Raw genomic sequence first — 16729 nt, 5'->3', positions numbered from 1 at the left:
TCTTTAATAAAGAATTATAATTATATAGTTTCGTTGCTATTTTTTCTTTCATTTTACTTACAATGTAATCATCATGATAAGGGTGATCATTTCAGTTTCCCAGTTCTTAATTTTCCATTTCCTGATAGTGACATCCTGCTTTCCCTACCTACGGTGTTCAAATGTCCATGACAATAATGTTGATTGGATATGTAATCGGTATATTTTTTTCCGTTATCCTGATTTCCGTGAAAGATGCCAACTGCAGACGGATAGTTGTTTGGAGAGATGTTTATGTCTTTGTAGATTGATGGTGACTACGTGGAGGTTTTATGGTCAGTGTCATGCTCTCATTTGGAAAAATATCCTTATATGATATGAAGCCAGATATGTTCAATGCTTGTTGACATGTGTAGGGGTTCCATTGTCACGAACCTTGTTCTCATTTTGAGTTTTATCGATCTTTAATATTCGAATTTTTAGTTATTATTGAAAATGACGTTTAGCATTAATATAACACGTTCTCTAATCTCGTCGTGCTCTTGATCATCGTTGAATATTTGTCATTTTTTCTATGGAGAAGTTGCTTTAGTTGTTTTACCTTTAAATTGAATGGTGTTACGGTAATGGTCATATGAAAAGTAATAAGAGTTACCTCCCCTATCTCGATAGTTTATGAGGAAGACGATTAAACTGCACCTAACATTTCTGGTATAAATTCTTCAATTGTCACAAATTTACAACTTACCGTCTGTACGCCAAGAGTATTTTCATGTGATATCCCTATCGATCTGTCCTACTAGTAAGATATATCGTCAGAGAGGCCCCATACCGTTTCCCTCCTTGTCAAACTACTTAAATAGCTGTAACTGTACAGTTATATTAAACAAAGCTGATTTTAATGAACTATGCGGCTATTGCACCTCCTAATCCAGATTATCACACTCGATTTAGTCTGATTTCCCCAGTCGTCTCAAAGCTTGACCAAAGTATCAGTATCACTGACCAGTCGTACAAACAGCTGTATGATTCCATGGCATCAATGACCAGTCGTACATGTAGAAGGTCGAAAGGGCTGTATATGAGGTCTTAAAAGGACGAAACAGCCGTATGATGTCCCTAGCATCACTGACGAGTCTTAAAAGGACGAAACAGCAGTATGATGTCCCTAGCATCACTGACGAGTCTTAAAAGGACGAAACAGCAGTATGATGTCCCTAGCATCATTGGCGAGTCCAATAAGGACAGAACAGCTTTATGATATCCCTAGCATCACTGACGAGTCTTAAAAGGACGAAACAGCCGTATGATATCCCTAGCATCACTGACGAGTCTTAAAAGGACGAAACAGCTGTATGATGTCCCTAACATCACTGACGAGTCATAGAAAGACGAAACAGCTGTATTATGTCCCTAGCATCACTAACGAAACGTACATGCAGAAGAACCAAACAACTGTATGATACAGTAAAAATGCATTCTTTGGCTATATCTAACTCCCAATTCCCATTGAGAGATGCTGATCTTTCATGTCTTTTGTACATTTTTCTTATTTCAAAATGAGGTGATTTTTGTGTACGTTTTAATGATAAACAATCCCACTTCGACATGGAAATGATATCTCTGTTTCTTCTTCAAACTCTGATTATCAATTGATTTCCAGTGAGTGCATATCAATATTGAACTTCTTTATGCTTCCAGTTTAAAACATGCATTCTTCTATGTTCGGAAAAAAACGTGATTAACTTCATGGAACATATTAAGTAACGTTTTGACAATGATTATCATAACTGTATAAAACAAATAACCCATTTCAACGCCACATTCATACCTTGCTGGTCTTAGTGGAATTGGACCTGTGCAAGGGAAGCAACTCTTCTTTAATCTTTTTGTTTGACTCGAACTTGAACGGGATATTGATGGTAAAAGTAAGTTGAAGTGTACTATAATTGTATTACTGTTAACAATATCGTAGTATCACAGAAAAAAAAACAAAAACAAAAAAAAAAAAAAAATCAAAAAAGAAAAAAACCCATATATATATATATAATAAACAATTGATCGAAATGGAATCACATACGTGTATTTTACATTTTCCGAGAAATCCGAAATCAACAAATGGAAAGATGTATTTGGAATTTTATAATCTAGGAACAAGGATTCCTCCTGGAGACACGTTAAAAGGTTTTGTTTATTATTATTATTTTATTACTGCTTTATTTTATTTTAATTTTAATTTTTTATTTATTTTTTTTCATTTTTGACCAAACTTATATATATCACTGGTGTTACCGATACAGAACATATGCTGTAAACGAAATCATAATAATCAATCAATAAGAGAGGAAAACAATACTTAGGATACCATTGGAAACAAATACGTGGTACGAGGTACAAGGTACGTGGACTATAAAACGAAGTGTTTCAGAATTGATACTCTACCTTAACAACGTCATTCATTAGTTATACTGTAAAACAGTTATGAAGAGAAATTCCATGTTATGTTAAACAGTTCTAAAATTTTAATAAGCAAATATAGATTTTCTTCAGTAACAATACAAAAAAGAGTTTTACATTACACTGTGTAATTTATCACACTTAGTGAGTTGGGGTAAATATAACAATAATCAATGAAATTAATAAAAGAATAATAATGAAAAAATCATACAGCTGGTTTGTCCTCCTAAGACTCACCATTGATGTAAAAGACACCGTACAGCTGTTTCGTCCTCCTAGGACTCGTCATTGATGTTAAGAACCTCATAAAAGTGTTTCGTTCATCTAGAACTCCTCAGTGATGCTAGAGACATTATACAGCTGTTTCGTCCTCCTAGGACTCGTTTTTGATGTTAGTCTAGAACTCCTCAGTGATGCTAGAGACATTATACAGCTGTTTCGTCCTCCTAGGACTCGTTTTTGATGTTAGTCTAGAACTCCTCAGTGATGCTAGAGACATTATACAGCTGTTTCGGAAAATCTGCCGATAGTTCTTCCTTCCCAGTGTGATATTATTTTGAATAATATATCTACATTGCTAATGGGAAGTTAACTGTTAATTATCTGTTTTCATGTTGACATTATGATGCATTTAACGGTACAAATAAATATCATACAATGTTTATTCACGCACCAAAGTTAATGATATGACTCGATGCTTTTATGACAACATTATTTACCCTAAATAAGATTGTTTATAGTCTACATACAGAAACTTTATGTTGATAATCACACTAATGCTACATAGAGATTACAAGCCTACATGTTTGGAAACCATTGGTATTAGTAGACGACTCTAAACAATAATTCCATGCTACACTTAATTCCTGTTAAATCATCACATATTGTTGGGATATCCCCTGCTGTAATCTGCCGCTAGAAGAACCGTTCAATGAAGTTGCGTACAAATCATGTCTTAAAATGCATGTAGATTTTCGGGAGGGGGGCGATAGTGATAAATGCCACACCCGAACACGATAGTGTGACACCATGACACCTTACCCGGTCACGTGCAAATGACGGAATGTAAAAACCTTCATATCAAGTCATAGATACCTTATTCGCCGATGAACGAGTATAAAACGGCATCATTCTTACGTTTCCTCCTTCTAGGATGTGCCAGGGATGCTTGGGTCCTTACATTCAGGAAGGGAGAAAGGGAAATCAAATTGAGTCTGAGCAAACATTGAAATACCAAGCATAATTAGTCATTGACTTATTCATCTAATTACATTGTATAATGTTTGCATTGTGATAAACTAGACTGTACACTTTCCTATTTATTTTAGCTATACGCTCTGAAAGCATGTCACTAAATCATGATTGCTCTAACTGTAATACCGGTATATTGTTTTCTGTGACAAGTAGTTTGGATGGGCCAATTCATCACTGCGCTAATAAGTTTCAATGAGAAACATCAACACACGTCTAACTCCAGTATCTATGGGGGAATTTCTTCATGTGTTCATTTTGAAAGATGTGATACCCCAAGGAAAACCGAGGAACTTTAACGCTACATCTGTTTACGGTGTGGTTTTTTTACCGTTTCAAAGTAGTATTAATCTTAAAAGGTTTTACTTCTTACAAACGACATTTTCTTTGAAAGCAACATTTTACGTATCACGTTTCTGATCAGGTATAATACTGTAATCAATAGCGAGTTGTAGTATCACTTAGTTTACACACCATTTATACCAAGTAAACTATGCCACCTGAATTAGTCATGGTAAAAATCCATACTTCACCTCAGAAAGTGTTTGCTTCATGAATAGTTATTGTGTACTTAAAACCTTTCATTGTTACATTACAATGTCTAATTAATGCAGTCTGATAATCGATCAATTGTTAAAGTAACGGATAATTGTTCATCTTGTTGTACCAAAGTCCTGCTCCTTCTGCATTCCATAACTTCGTACCAATCTTGGCTCAGGTGGAGATGATGGCTGCCTGTAGACGAGAGGACACATGATTCAATGGACCAGTGTCATTGTTAATTAGCTGTGTGCTCCGACATTGGAGATCTGGGAATTGGTATTAATATACAAAAGTATTCAATGAACCGTCTCGGAAACATAAGAACCGTCGAATTTCCCTGAACGCTTCTTTACGTTTCATATTTGTATTTACATACTATGATATATACCAAAAGCTCTTCCGATGGATTATATGTCGTTTTGCCCAATATTTCCGCGTTCCATGGAACATGTTTAATATCAAGAAACGCCAATTTCCGATCGGATCACTGTCAGTTTCTGAGAACAGATGAAGTCGTCTCTACGCCATTGGAGGTGTCGCCCAGAGGACTAACTAGCAGCGTTTACAGAAATTCATTTTACAATACCGGAATGGATATTTTACCAGAGTCGGTTCAATCGGTGTTATGACACAACAGTTGATTGTTATATTGTGTTTAAGATAAACAAGGACCTGGGACAATTAACAGTTCAGCAATATCCCATGTTGGTTTATATAGGATAAGGTAATGTATAACAATGGTTTACAGGTATACGTGTGTCTATAGCATCTTCATGGGCTAATTATATATGTATATGGTAAAAACAAAGGTAAGGATTTCAAAACTGTACTGATTTGTATATTAATTATATGTAACAGGCAAGAATATCTATTACACATTTAAAAGACAATGTTAATAATCAAAACCTACGCCAACCGGTGTAATCACACATGTCTTCTATAAATATAAAAAACATGTGTAAAAGAAGGTGATAATAACGCACGTTCTGTATATCCTTATATCAATCGATACCCATGAATAATACATACATAGTATACTAGTATACATGTATATAGATATATCCGTGACTAAACGTTAAAAAAGTAAACATACAGGACATATATGTACATAGATGTGTCTGGCTGTATATTAAGTGTACCTCTGATTTACCTGTGAATTGAAGCCACTGATTGCTTGAGGTAAGTGTTATATATGTGAATCAATACATGTGATCAGTTGATATGATTAGAAGACATATGTTTTCTATCTGAAATCGATAAATGTACCAGACACAGAGCGGTCACCACTAACATGTACACGTATAACTCTATAACAATATCACACCTGTGGTGTTTCAGCAGATAGATAGCACTCACGTGTAGATGAGAAATATCTGTCACACCATGCTACATACTGTATATATCTGTATTGTAAACCCGTACAGCAATAAATGCGGACGATACCTATAAACATAGCTATCTGAATCATAATGAGATGGAAAGTATTTCTTGGTTTACCTTATATCCAATAATGCAAAAACACTTTAACGAATATACAAATATTGGAAATCTTAATAAAATGTAACAATGGAAATGTACTGATATTCATATCAGTGCATCTTCATCGTTATATATATATTTAACGAAGGAAATGCTCATTGGAAACATTTTAAATGATAAGCATGTGATCTAGGAAAAGTAATTTTCTGTCTAGCGTGACATCACATGGAATTCAGGATATTAGGTGATTCGTTAGTTATTAGTGTTTAAACTCATATTTTGATATTAGGTAATATCAGAATGGTACTCACCTGAAAAGGGAGTGTTTTGTAATGATATTTCACTGAAATACCTTGTCTCACCTTTCCCTCTTTGTACAGACACAGGAAACAGTTACATTTACCTGTAGGTTCCCTTCAAGGTTGAGCTTAAAAACGGGGACAACTGGTATCATTTTATTGACTACGATATGTCACGGCCTGGGGAGAGAGTCCCGTTGCTAACTTAATTATAACAGGAGTTCTCACTAGAGGAAGTACCAAGGTGACAAAAGGACGAAAGAGTTGTTTGGAAAAATAATAGATATCGAGATCCTAGAGATTTTGTAGCTCTAACGAACCATGCAATGTGGCCAACACCTTCAGTGCATAATTCGAATGCCTTACCTGTGAGCATCAGCATATTTATAAGATTAGACATGGTTTTATAAAACATAGATAGACGCATCAGGATATTGGTATATCCTGTCAAATCCCAAAAGAAAAAAAAAATCGCACATAGTTGAATGGCTATGAAGATGCCAACTTTCTTTCTGCGGAAGGAGAAAAGCATGATTGGGTGTGTTCTGACGTGCTGCAATAGAAACATTATTCATATAGTTTTCCAGTGTTGTTTATTAGAGGACACAAGCCTATTATTGTGGAGATAGAGATAAGGCATCTATTATTGATGTTAAACATTAACAACATAATGAAATTTTCGTTTGATTCAGAAAACCATAACTTCTAAAGTAAACTGCCTTATATGGATAAAATCGATAATGGAATAATTAAGAAAAAAACAAAAACAAAAAAAGCGACCCCGACCTTGGAATTATGTGGCGTTCATGCTTTGTGACTTTGTTATAAACTAGGCGATCTCCACGTCATTATTTTAGTGTTATTATAGCTATATATGTTTCCTCTCAGTATGAATATTTTACGAATCTATGACGTTTGGGAATAACATTATCTCGTTTCAAAATGTCTGGCTGGTAGATTGGAAGATGCACCGGAGCCAATTCTTAGCAATAGGAGGTTATTTTCATACGCGGAAGATTGAATTATCGTTGTACGTCCAGGTGTATAGTGAACACATTATTAACCTATAGGCTAACGTTAATCAAACAAGTTGAACATATTGATTAACAGTGTGGTTAGTGAAATGTGTTTTACAGATAGTAATATGTCAAAGTCCACAGCGTACTTGATGTAATTGCGTGCGAACCAGCCATCTCTCTGGCTTGTATCTTATGGTAACGATTGCCCTGCAGGTAGGGCGTAAGAATTTTACCTGCTGCCCCCATTGCATGATCGTAGGAGGCGACTAAATTTGGGATCTTATCTTTTCCCTTCTTTCTTAACAACGTTCCTCTTCCTAACGTCTCCCTTGACACTGCCTCACTTTTGGCCTTTAGTTGAGCGTTCGCCCCTGTGAGGAAGGATTACCAGAGTCTTAAAAAAGGGTAGTTGCTTCTGCTGCTTAGCGCTCAGCATACAAGGAGTGGAACGACTGGTTCGCCCGTTGTCAGTATAATGTGACCGGATGGGGTGTCCTGCTGGGTGTCTTCGGCAGTATGCTTCAGTGAGGTAGCACTATAAATCGGCAAAAGTTCCGACCTATCACAAGGAGACTTAACACGAACATACCGCAGCCTTCCAAATCACACATACGCACTCACCAAACGCATGCATGTCGCACGTACGGGAGGCCGTCCTTAAATGACCTTAGCTGTTAATAGGACGTTAAACAAAATAAACCAAACCAAACTTATGGTAACGAATATGAATAACTCGTTTGGTTCCTTAAAGTGGGCTTAGCGTTCCTGTTCTCAGATAGTCCTTGTTAGCAACTTATATGTTTTCAATAGTTATATAATTAAAGTGATTTCCGAATTCTTCAAAGATCAGTTGCTTGAAAGGAGTGTTAGCTTTCACAAATTGTGTTATTCTTCTCATTCAGTTCATATATCGCGTTAACTTATAAAGACACATTTCAACTTGAAAACAGAGTTACGATCAGCCGAATTCGGGTGACAGGGAAAATTATAGTTCTACATTTAACCCGAATGCACATAAAGAACACAAATGTAAGGAAATATGTTTTAGACATTATGAACGTGATGAAATTAATGTTATGCAAAACATCGTAACTTTTTTTTTACATATTCTAAAAAACATTATCTAATATACATTTTCCGGGTAATATTTTTGTAGAGTATGTGTTTTCACTGTCTAAAATAACATTATTTTACTGTTCACTGATGTTTTTTTATTAAAACATCTAACAGTTTCAAATTAAACGATAAGGAAATATGTAATATTGTGTTGGAATTGAACATGTTCTCAAACTTTCGATTCACAGCTCCGACGTTACCAGGTGTAGACAGGCATATCTCCGTCATCAAGCTGTAGCTGTTGTGTTCAAAGATGGCGGCATACGCGTCCAAAGGAAGAAACGTTAGCATGGTAGCGGCAATGGATAAGATTGACACCCCGCGTTTAGTTAGTGGTGGTATCACAGTTACGGCACCACAGGAGGAGAAACAACTTCCTGTCATTGCTATCGGAACGGTAACCTCCCTAGCCTTCATCATGCTCTTATTCTTGATTTTCTCCTTCTTTTGCTATCACAGAAAACACAAACTCAAGAACAAGTCTCATAAGCAGTATGCTAAAGCGTCGCATTCTCTCGAGCGAAGGAGGATAGGAGCACCGACAAGCTTATCACTTACGTTTACGTCACTGCCTCGAAACGAAGGACAAAATTCGCATGACGTCATCACTAACTGTGTAGAGGAGACTGAAGAGGACGTCAAGTATATAGATGATGATAGTTGTATACATTTCATTGACATGGATCCGATAATATTTCATTACCACAAAGACTTGACAACACCACTTATTCCAGATAACAAACCTCTGGACCAACACGAAGCATGACCATTTGTCTGTGTCATTGTGTGTAGTTGAACGTAAGGTCAATATCACATGTTCACCACCTTTAATAACTGTATGACATTATTTATTTATAGGTCATTTGCAGGGCCTATAATTGATATTATCTTATATTTAAGTCGGGCTAATGAACTGTCACTGCCTCTCTTGAAAATTCTTATGACGGAATGAGAGGCCACTGGATATTCTCGACGATTATTGATGAGAATGAGAATTATTGTAACCTGATCGCAATGTATGGTTATCAATTATACATTTTCACAATTTCACATCATTAACACCATAGTACTTTCCATTATGACATATAGTTCATATATTAAAATAAGTAGATCATCATAAATAGGATATCGGTTTTCCATCGTTTGTCATACAACTATGATACCGATTTTTAATTTATTGGAGAATTAATTAAAAGTTAAGGATAAACAATAATTTGACGTCATAGTGCTAATTTTGGTTGTTTACAATATCCTATGTATAGGAATGTGGTTAGGACATGGTCATGTCTGTAAATACACTATGTCGATTTAGTCACATTCACAACCAATCAGTGGACCAGAAAGGGCATGTGATACTTTGTATAGTCCCGTAAAAGCTTTACCTTGCCTTTGTTCACCAACTATATACTATAACGTAAAAGAATTGCCAGTGTGAAACAGCACGTTGTAACTCCCAATATGGTGCTAACTTCGGTCAGCTTTGACGGATGCATTGCGTTATCAAAGAGATTGAACACTGTGTTGGCTAGCTTTTGAAAACATCTGTATCCTTTGTTAATGACTAAGCATTGACGACAGTTCATCGTCGTTCAGTTTCGTTTTTAACGGTTTATTACAGTATAATATTGATTTGGCCGTTAGTTTAGACCTATAAATTAAGCATATAAGATAAGGGTAAGTACAGTGGTGCCATGGTGACTTATTTCATTGGGATCTATCATATGTCTTTTCCGAGGAAACCGTTTTGTCCATTGTTCATTAATATCATCATATTAAACTTAATGTATTTAATGAGGAGGGCACGTGATCTAGATATTAATATTAACTCGTAGGCAAACAGTGTAGCATACATGTATGTTAGGGATCAAATGGAATAGTATGTAATAAGGCTTGGTAGTATCGAGTACGGTACTATTCCCCGACACTTTGACGAAATTATAACTGCAAATTTCCCAGACAACAGATGTTTTAGATATTTCGTATCAAATAGCTCACGAAAGCTATTTGCGTTTCAATTTAAGACAAGTGAATAATTGATTGATGTCTGAAGAAGTCTAACTTGCTCGGCCTCTGTATTTGTCTTGTCATGTCTTGTACAGTACATCTCATTACAGTAGTATTGATAGTAATATTGTCCTCCGCCATCTAATGCTTGTCTATGTCATGATAATTATGAAAATGTTTGTACTGTTCCCTATATGCTTGTTTTGCATTTGGATGAAATAAAAACTACATGGTATTTGTTACGTAAGTTTCGATTTTACAAGCCGCCATTCCTAGGATAATTATCAATGCTTTTAACCTGATGTTATTAATTATATATACCTCTACACCGTGGGTGTCATTTGTTGGTGTTAATCATATACATTTCTATACCGTTGGTGCCATGTTATAATTTGTTATGATGAGCAGTATATTCAAACTTTGAAATTTAGTAAAAACGTGTTAGAGGTTTCTTATAGCATGTCACTTATATTAAAGTAGCGCTAAGTTACTGGTTAATGAGTTATTGTATGATGTGATGGCATTTTATCACTCTGTGTTAGACGGGTGTTTATATTACCTTTACAAACGGTTGAATCGTAAAAATTGCTACAATTGCAGTATTTTAGCATTGACAACGATAATGAGCATCAGATCAAATGCAATTCATATAATTTAGTTCCGTGGCGAAAAGGTGCATAGTGGTACTGAAAATATACCGTGTTTTATATGTTTTGGAAAGATCCCTGAACCTAGCTGTGTTAACAGCTTAGTTTGGATTCTTAGAAGAAAAAAACTTCTAATGTCTAAAACTTTCTGTGAATAAGTGTGGTAAAAATAACAGAATACACATGTCAACATTTTTATGAGTAAAAATTTCATATACTCAACACATCAGAAAGAGCCAGAAGTAAACCAATGCTAAAGACGATTGCAGCATCATCCAGTGATGGACGTCGCAGGTTTACAAACCCCTGACTGTTAATTGATAAAGAGGACCATATTGTATGTTGTAAGTGGTTCTCCGTGGATAGATCCGGAATCGAGGACATCAGAACTACAACAGGCCAGTCTTTACACTTCAACAATATAAAGGTGGTGAAGTAGATGGATTTGATGAGAGTAATTAGTTACCACTTGTTAATGTATCCATGTATTATAGACGTCAATCGTTTATCGTAGGATTTGGTATATTAGACACACAGTAAGAACAGTTGTCTCCCATGGTACATATGTGTCGCTAGTGTAGTTGGTGCAGTTTATTATTGGTATAGTGTAGTATTCATAACTATCGTGTTGTAAAGTTACATTATATACACGTGTTCTGCTATTACACTGGAATAATGTTGTAGTTTGTATCATTATCAAGGCAGCTTTGGAACATATATCATATTATATGTGTATAACTTAGGTAGTACATCTGACCTCTCCACACTTTTGATGTTAGGAGAGAAATGTTTGTTACTTGTTTATGGAAATAAAACATTTCTTCTGTTCCTATGGAGTGCTGTATTTTATGTTTTTTTTGGTTTATCTTGTTTAACGTCCTATTAACAGCCAGGGTCATTTAAGTACGTGCCAGGTTTTGGAGGCGGAGGAAAGCCGGAGTATCCGGAGAAAAACCACCGGCCTACGGTCAGTACCTGGCAACTGCCCCACGTAGGTTTCGAGCTCGCAATCCAGAGGTGGATGGCTAGTGATAAAGTGTCGGGACACTTTAACCACTCGGCCAACGCGCCCCATCTGTGCTGTGATATTACTCCTGGTCAATAAATTAGCCTGGACTAGCTTTTATCATAGCGTGGCAGTACCCTATATTGAGCAGTTTATCTGATGCAACATTTTATTTTAGTTAATGGTTACTTTTCCACTACTATCCATAATAGGAATGTACACACACTTTTTGGATCAGAAACTTGAAATTTGTAAGTCCTTGAAAACAAAAAAATATATCAATGATCAAATTACCCATCATTGTGAAGTTTCAGGGAACGGGGTCAAGGCAGGGTATGAATTTCAATTATCAATTCAAAGACATTCGATATATTCATCAAACACTGTTTTAAATGTACCATTACATGTACATTAGACTCATTGAGTTAAAAGGTTTCAGTCGCTCCTACATATGTATTAACTATTCGGAACTACCAATACCAGTAATTGGGATACTGTGCGACAAGTAATATTCGCTTCATTTTATTATTGTCTGTTTAATATCTTATGAGTCTGCTGCATGAGAAAGTGGCTCTTAAGTTTTCCAGCCTATTGTAATAAACAGGTGCCTGTCGTTAATGGATAGCAATATCTTTGACAGTGTATTTATCCCCTTATTTGGAAAGTCTTTACGAACACACATGTAAGAAGGACGGGGTAAAGACTATGCCTCTCTATCTCTGTGCATGCCGTAAGAGGCGGCGTATTGTGTCCCCTCTCCTGTAGGAATGGAATGGTGTTTCGTATGATTAGAGAGCCAGAAATAATGTTGGCTGTATCCCTCTGCATGTTGATCGTAGAATGCGACTAAAATCGGGCCCCTGAGGAACTGAGAACTATTTTCTATCTAGGGGACATTGGAAAGACCAAAATACACATTCCTAACCTATTTATGGCCCTGACTGACTGTTGGTGTCTCTTTGAAGCCCGCCCTCATATGACCCTAGCTGTTGGTGTCTCCTTGACACCTGTCCTCATATGGCCATACCTCCATGTTTTAACTCGGTTACACTGTCTTGTGCAGATTTGATCTTTGTGTTCTTTTCGACTCATCAACAGTTAGTCATTTAGGGACAATGTGTCGAAAGGTCAAGGTTACTGTTACCATCGATAAAAAAAGGATTTCGTGTGATAACAAGAGTTCCGTTTTGTGACCATCAAACCCAAACTTCATACCAGGATTCCTTGGTGAGAGTGCTTGCTGCGGATTGCTTTTTTCTGGAAAATAGATGTTCCTGCGATAATTACAGTTAAAATGCAAATGTCACCATTATTGAACAGAAGTGCTTGTCTTTCGAAAGGGGTAGATTTGCCTGGATCTCAAACGTCATCAGAATGATCGACAGAAAATACTGCTTTGGAATCAATTCATGCTGAAGTTCAGTTATTGTATTTATACAAACGTTGAAATGTCTTGGTACATGTATATTCTCTGATATTTTCTCCTTCTATAGGAATATCATTTGAAGGTATTCTTTCATTTTTACATATGATTAGAATACATATCTCTTACTTTGCGTGAGTCTTTTCGTGAATTTATCTTTTCATTTGTAAAAATGTAAACTTTATCATTTAACAACAATTACGAAATAAGCTATATCAACTTATAAAAATCACGTTTGTTTGCCCGTATGGAACCGCTGGGGGGTCTTTCTGTGGGAGGAACCGGAAGTACTCTAAAAAAAAAAACACTTGGTCGGGCAGGTGGTCCCCATACCTTTTACGTCTGATCAGAGAATCGAACCTCGGTCACCTTGGTGAAAGGCAAGTGTTTTACCACTATGCTACCCGATCATCCTTCATTTCATTTCTAATCTAAATACCAATAAAATATCTGCCATATTTAATCTTTTTGGTGAACTTTGGATATTAGATATAAGGAATATCATAAGCTAGAAAAAGTGTGTGAAATGTGTATACCCATTCTCGTTTTGAAGTTGGAGCTAATAACTTATTTCTTGGATTGACTTTACATTGGCCCCCACAAGAACTTTCCTGCGAAATATCGGCATGCATGAGTTAGTAATTCGTGCAGGCCACTTTGCAAAAAATCTTTTTCTACCCCTCCTTCACAGATAAAGCAAAAATACCGTAATTTTTCGTAACTAGTGTCGGGTTTTGCTGTATGGGCGGACTTCGGGCAGATATTCTAAACCACAAACATATTTTTTTTCAGAATTGAACTCCACATGCAGGATTCATTTTCTAATTTCACTTATGGACCGATAGGTCCTTGGAATAAATTGAACTTGAACTTGAACTTATCAACTAGATATTTATGCTAACTTCGAGAGTATTTGCCTCTTTACTTGGTAACAGCAAAATCGGAGATTAAAATCTACCAGTAAACCTCACTATTCAGCAATTATAACAGGAAGTACTTTAGATGCTGAATAATAAATAAACGGTATTATGTAGCTTTGTCGTCTATCCAGTCTAGTGTAGGCATTCCATCAGCCTGGCTCTCTGACGAAGATCGCTTGAATAAAGTATTTCAGGTGATGATATGCAATGTAATTCCATGACCATCCTCCTTGTTCTCCTTTTTCATAGCAGGCGTGGTCGACCAAGCCGCTTACCCTTCCGGACCACTTGGGTGTTTCCAGTGTCTACAGTGTAAATACGTATTTTGCCCTCCGTTGTTTTAATGAGAATCACGGCTGTGTTTGCATGTCGGTTTGTACTTGTCGGCAATTCGATCATACCTACCATAGTCTTTACAGAGGGCGTACAAAAGTCACATGACAAGTGCGATTTCAATTCAGTATGTTGAATAAATATATTAAACATATCACCAACAAAATCTGATAGTTTGGAAATATCAAAACAACTTCTGCTGTACACTTCTTTAAAGATGCAATTCCTATCGAGGTTTGGTGATAAGTCTCCGATAAGGCTGTCTGCATATGCGCGGTATAATAGCATGTGCATGTGTACATTTTAGATGAACGTCTATACAGACAATTCCCCAATGACTGTGACAGCGATACTGGAATCTCTCATAAGCGTTTTCTTTCTTCAAGTAATGAGAACATAGCAGGTTTCTTACTTGTCGGCATGTTACATCTCTAGAGACATGATAGGTAACGGTACATTTGTATGTGTAGATACATGTTACCGAGATTGATCGTTTTCGAGAAATGGGCTCATGGAGGGGGCGTGTATCCTGTCGCCCGAAGTTCATTTAATGTTTCCAGTGAGTAAATTGTGTTTGCGTCGCCCCGAAGAGTTTTTTTATTCTTTTTTTTTTTTTTTTTTTGTGAGGGAGGGAGGTTCATAATTTTCAATAACGGGTGTTAGTGTGGCAGTGCTGAAAAATATTTTATATAGAGATGTAAAAACCAGTTATAGACGATAGTCTGAGTGTGGATTGTATTTGCATATGATATTGAAATTTGCATTGCCCAAATACAATGCAGGAATTCTAAATCGTTCACCAGCTAAACAAAGATTAACCAATCAAAAATTTCGATATATACGTTAATCACGTGGCTTTAATTGTTATTCAATAAATGAAGTGAGTTAATACATTTTATTTGAACCAATCACAAAACGCTATTCTCGCTGAGAGTTGGTCCTTGTGATGAAGGCATTGATCTTAGTCCAATGGCTATATAACATGCAGTAAATCGTTACAAATAGCGTTGAAAGTACTGGTATTTACCGTCTGACGACATTGAAAGACAATGAAACCTAATTGACCGAGATAGGTTTCATACATTGTGCCTGCAGCAGTCCCTTAAATTTAGATCACATATTCAAGATTTTCGACAAGTCGGGAATTAATTCGTAACTAAGTCTCATTGGTACCGTACAAACCGTCACAGTTCGTATGAATTGGCTTGCTCCTCGATGGTTTCATCTCGGAATATCACGAATGCACTGCGAATTGACACGATCCGGCATGACTTCTTCACTATATGTGATAATAATACGACTATTTAGATACTGATGAGTCGGATGACTCAAAGTTAATAAAGAACTTGATTACGACAGCGTTACATTAAACCAAGATGGTTCACCTATAGCGACTACACGTCATGTATATATGGGGACCAACCACCAGTTCCAATGTCATTCATATTGAACGTGAATCTCGTTCAATATCTCGAGCGCGTCCAAAACTACATTGCCAACATATTCTGCTTGACAGCCGAACACAGGCTGCTAATATGCCACCTTCTGCCAATTCAGTCGTAGTGGTGTCGTAAGGGTCGTGACGAAGTCCTGATAAAACCGTAATGGAGTCGTAACGTTCGGGGCCCTCGCTGTGGTGTCAGAGGAAACTCGGGCTAGGCCCTCTCGTGACTAGTAGTGATGGGTGTCGTAACGCTCGCGGCCCTCTCGTGACTAGTAGTGATGGGTGTCGTAACGCTCGCGGCCCTCTCGTGACTAGTTGTGATGGGTGTCGTAACGCTCGTGGCCCTCGCGTGACTAGTAGTGATGGGTGTCGTAACGCTCGTGGCCCTCGCGTGACTAGTAGTGATGGGTGTCGTAACGCTCGTGGCCCTCGCGTGACTAGTAGTGATGGGTGTCGTAACGCTCGTGGCCCTCTCGTGACTAGTAGTGATGGGTGTCGTAACGCTCGTGGCCCTCTCGTGACTAGTAGTGATGGGTGTCGTAACGCTCGTGGCCCTCGCTTGACTAGTAGTGATGGGTGTCGTAACGCTCGTGGCCCTCTCGTGACTCGTAGTGATGGGTGTCGTAACGCTCGTGGCCCTCGCGTGACTAGTAGTGATGGGTGTCGTAACGCTCGTGGCCCTCGCGTGACTAGTAGTGATGGGTGTCGTAACGCTCGTGGCCCTCGCGTGACTAGTAGCACTTGATGGGTGTCGTAACGCTCGTGGCCCTCTCGTGGCTAGTAGTGATGGGTGTCGTATTAGGATCGTA

The 16729-nt window shown here is 37.3% G+C and overlaps 1 long non-coding RNA gene across 1 annotated transcript; it reads left to right on the top strand.

Moving 5' to 3' along the window:
* The first annotated feature begins 4610 nt into the window (after positions 1–4610).
* LOC117314727 lies at positions 4611–11630 on the top strand. Its single transcript, XR_004529573.1, has 2 exons — positions 4611–4954; positions 8332–11630. It is a non-coding gene; the product is annotated as an uncharacterized LOC117314727 (long non-coding RNA).
* Positions 11631–16729: the final 5099 nt, after the last annotated feature.

Source organism: Pecten maximus, chromosome 16 (assembly GCF_902652985.1).
Source record: "Pecten maximus chromosome 16, xPecMax1.1, whole genome shotgun sequence".
Classification (NCBI taxonomy): Eukaryota; Metazoa; Mollusca; class Bivalvia; order Pectinida; family Pectinidae; genus Pecten; species Pecten maximus.
The sequence above is the reverse complement of the archived record's forward strand: the minus strand, read 5'-3'. Positions and strand labels throughout refer to the sequence as shown.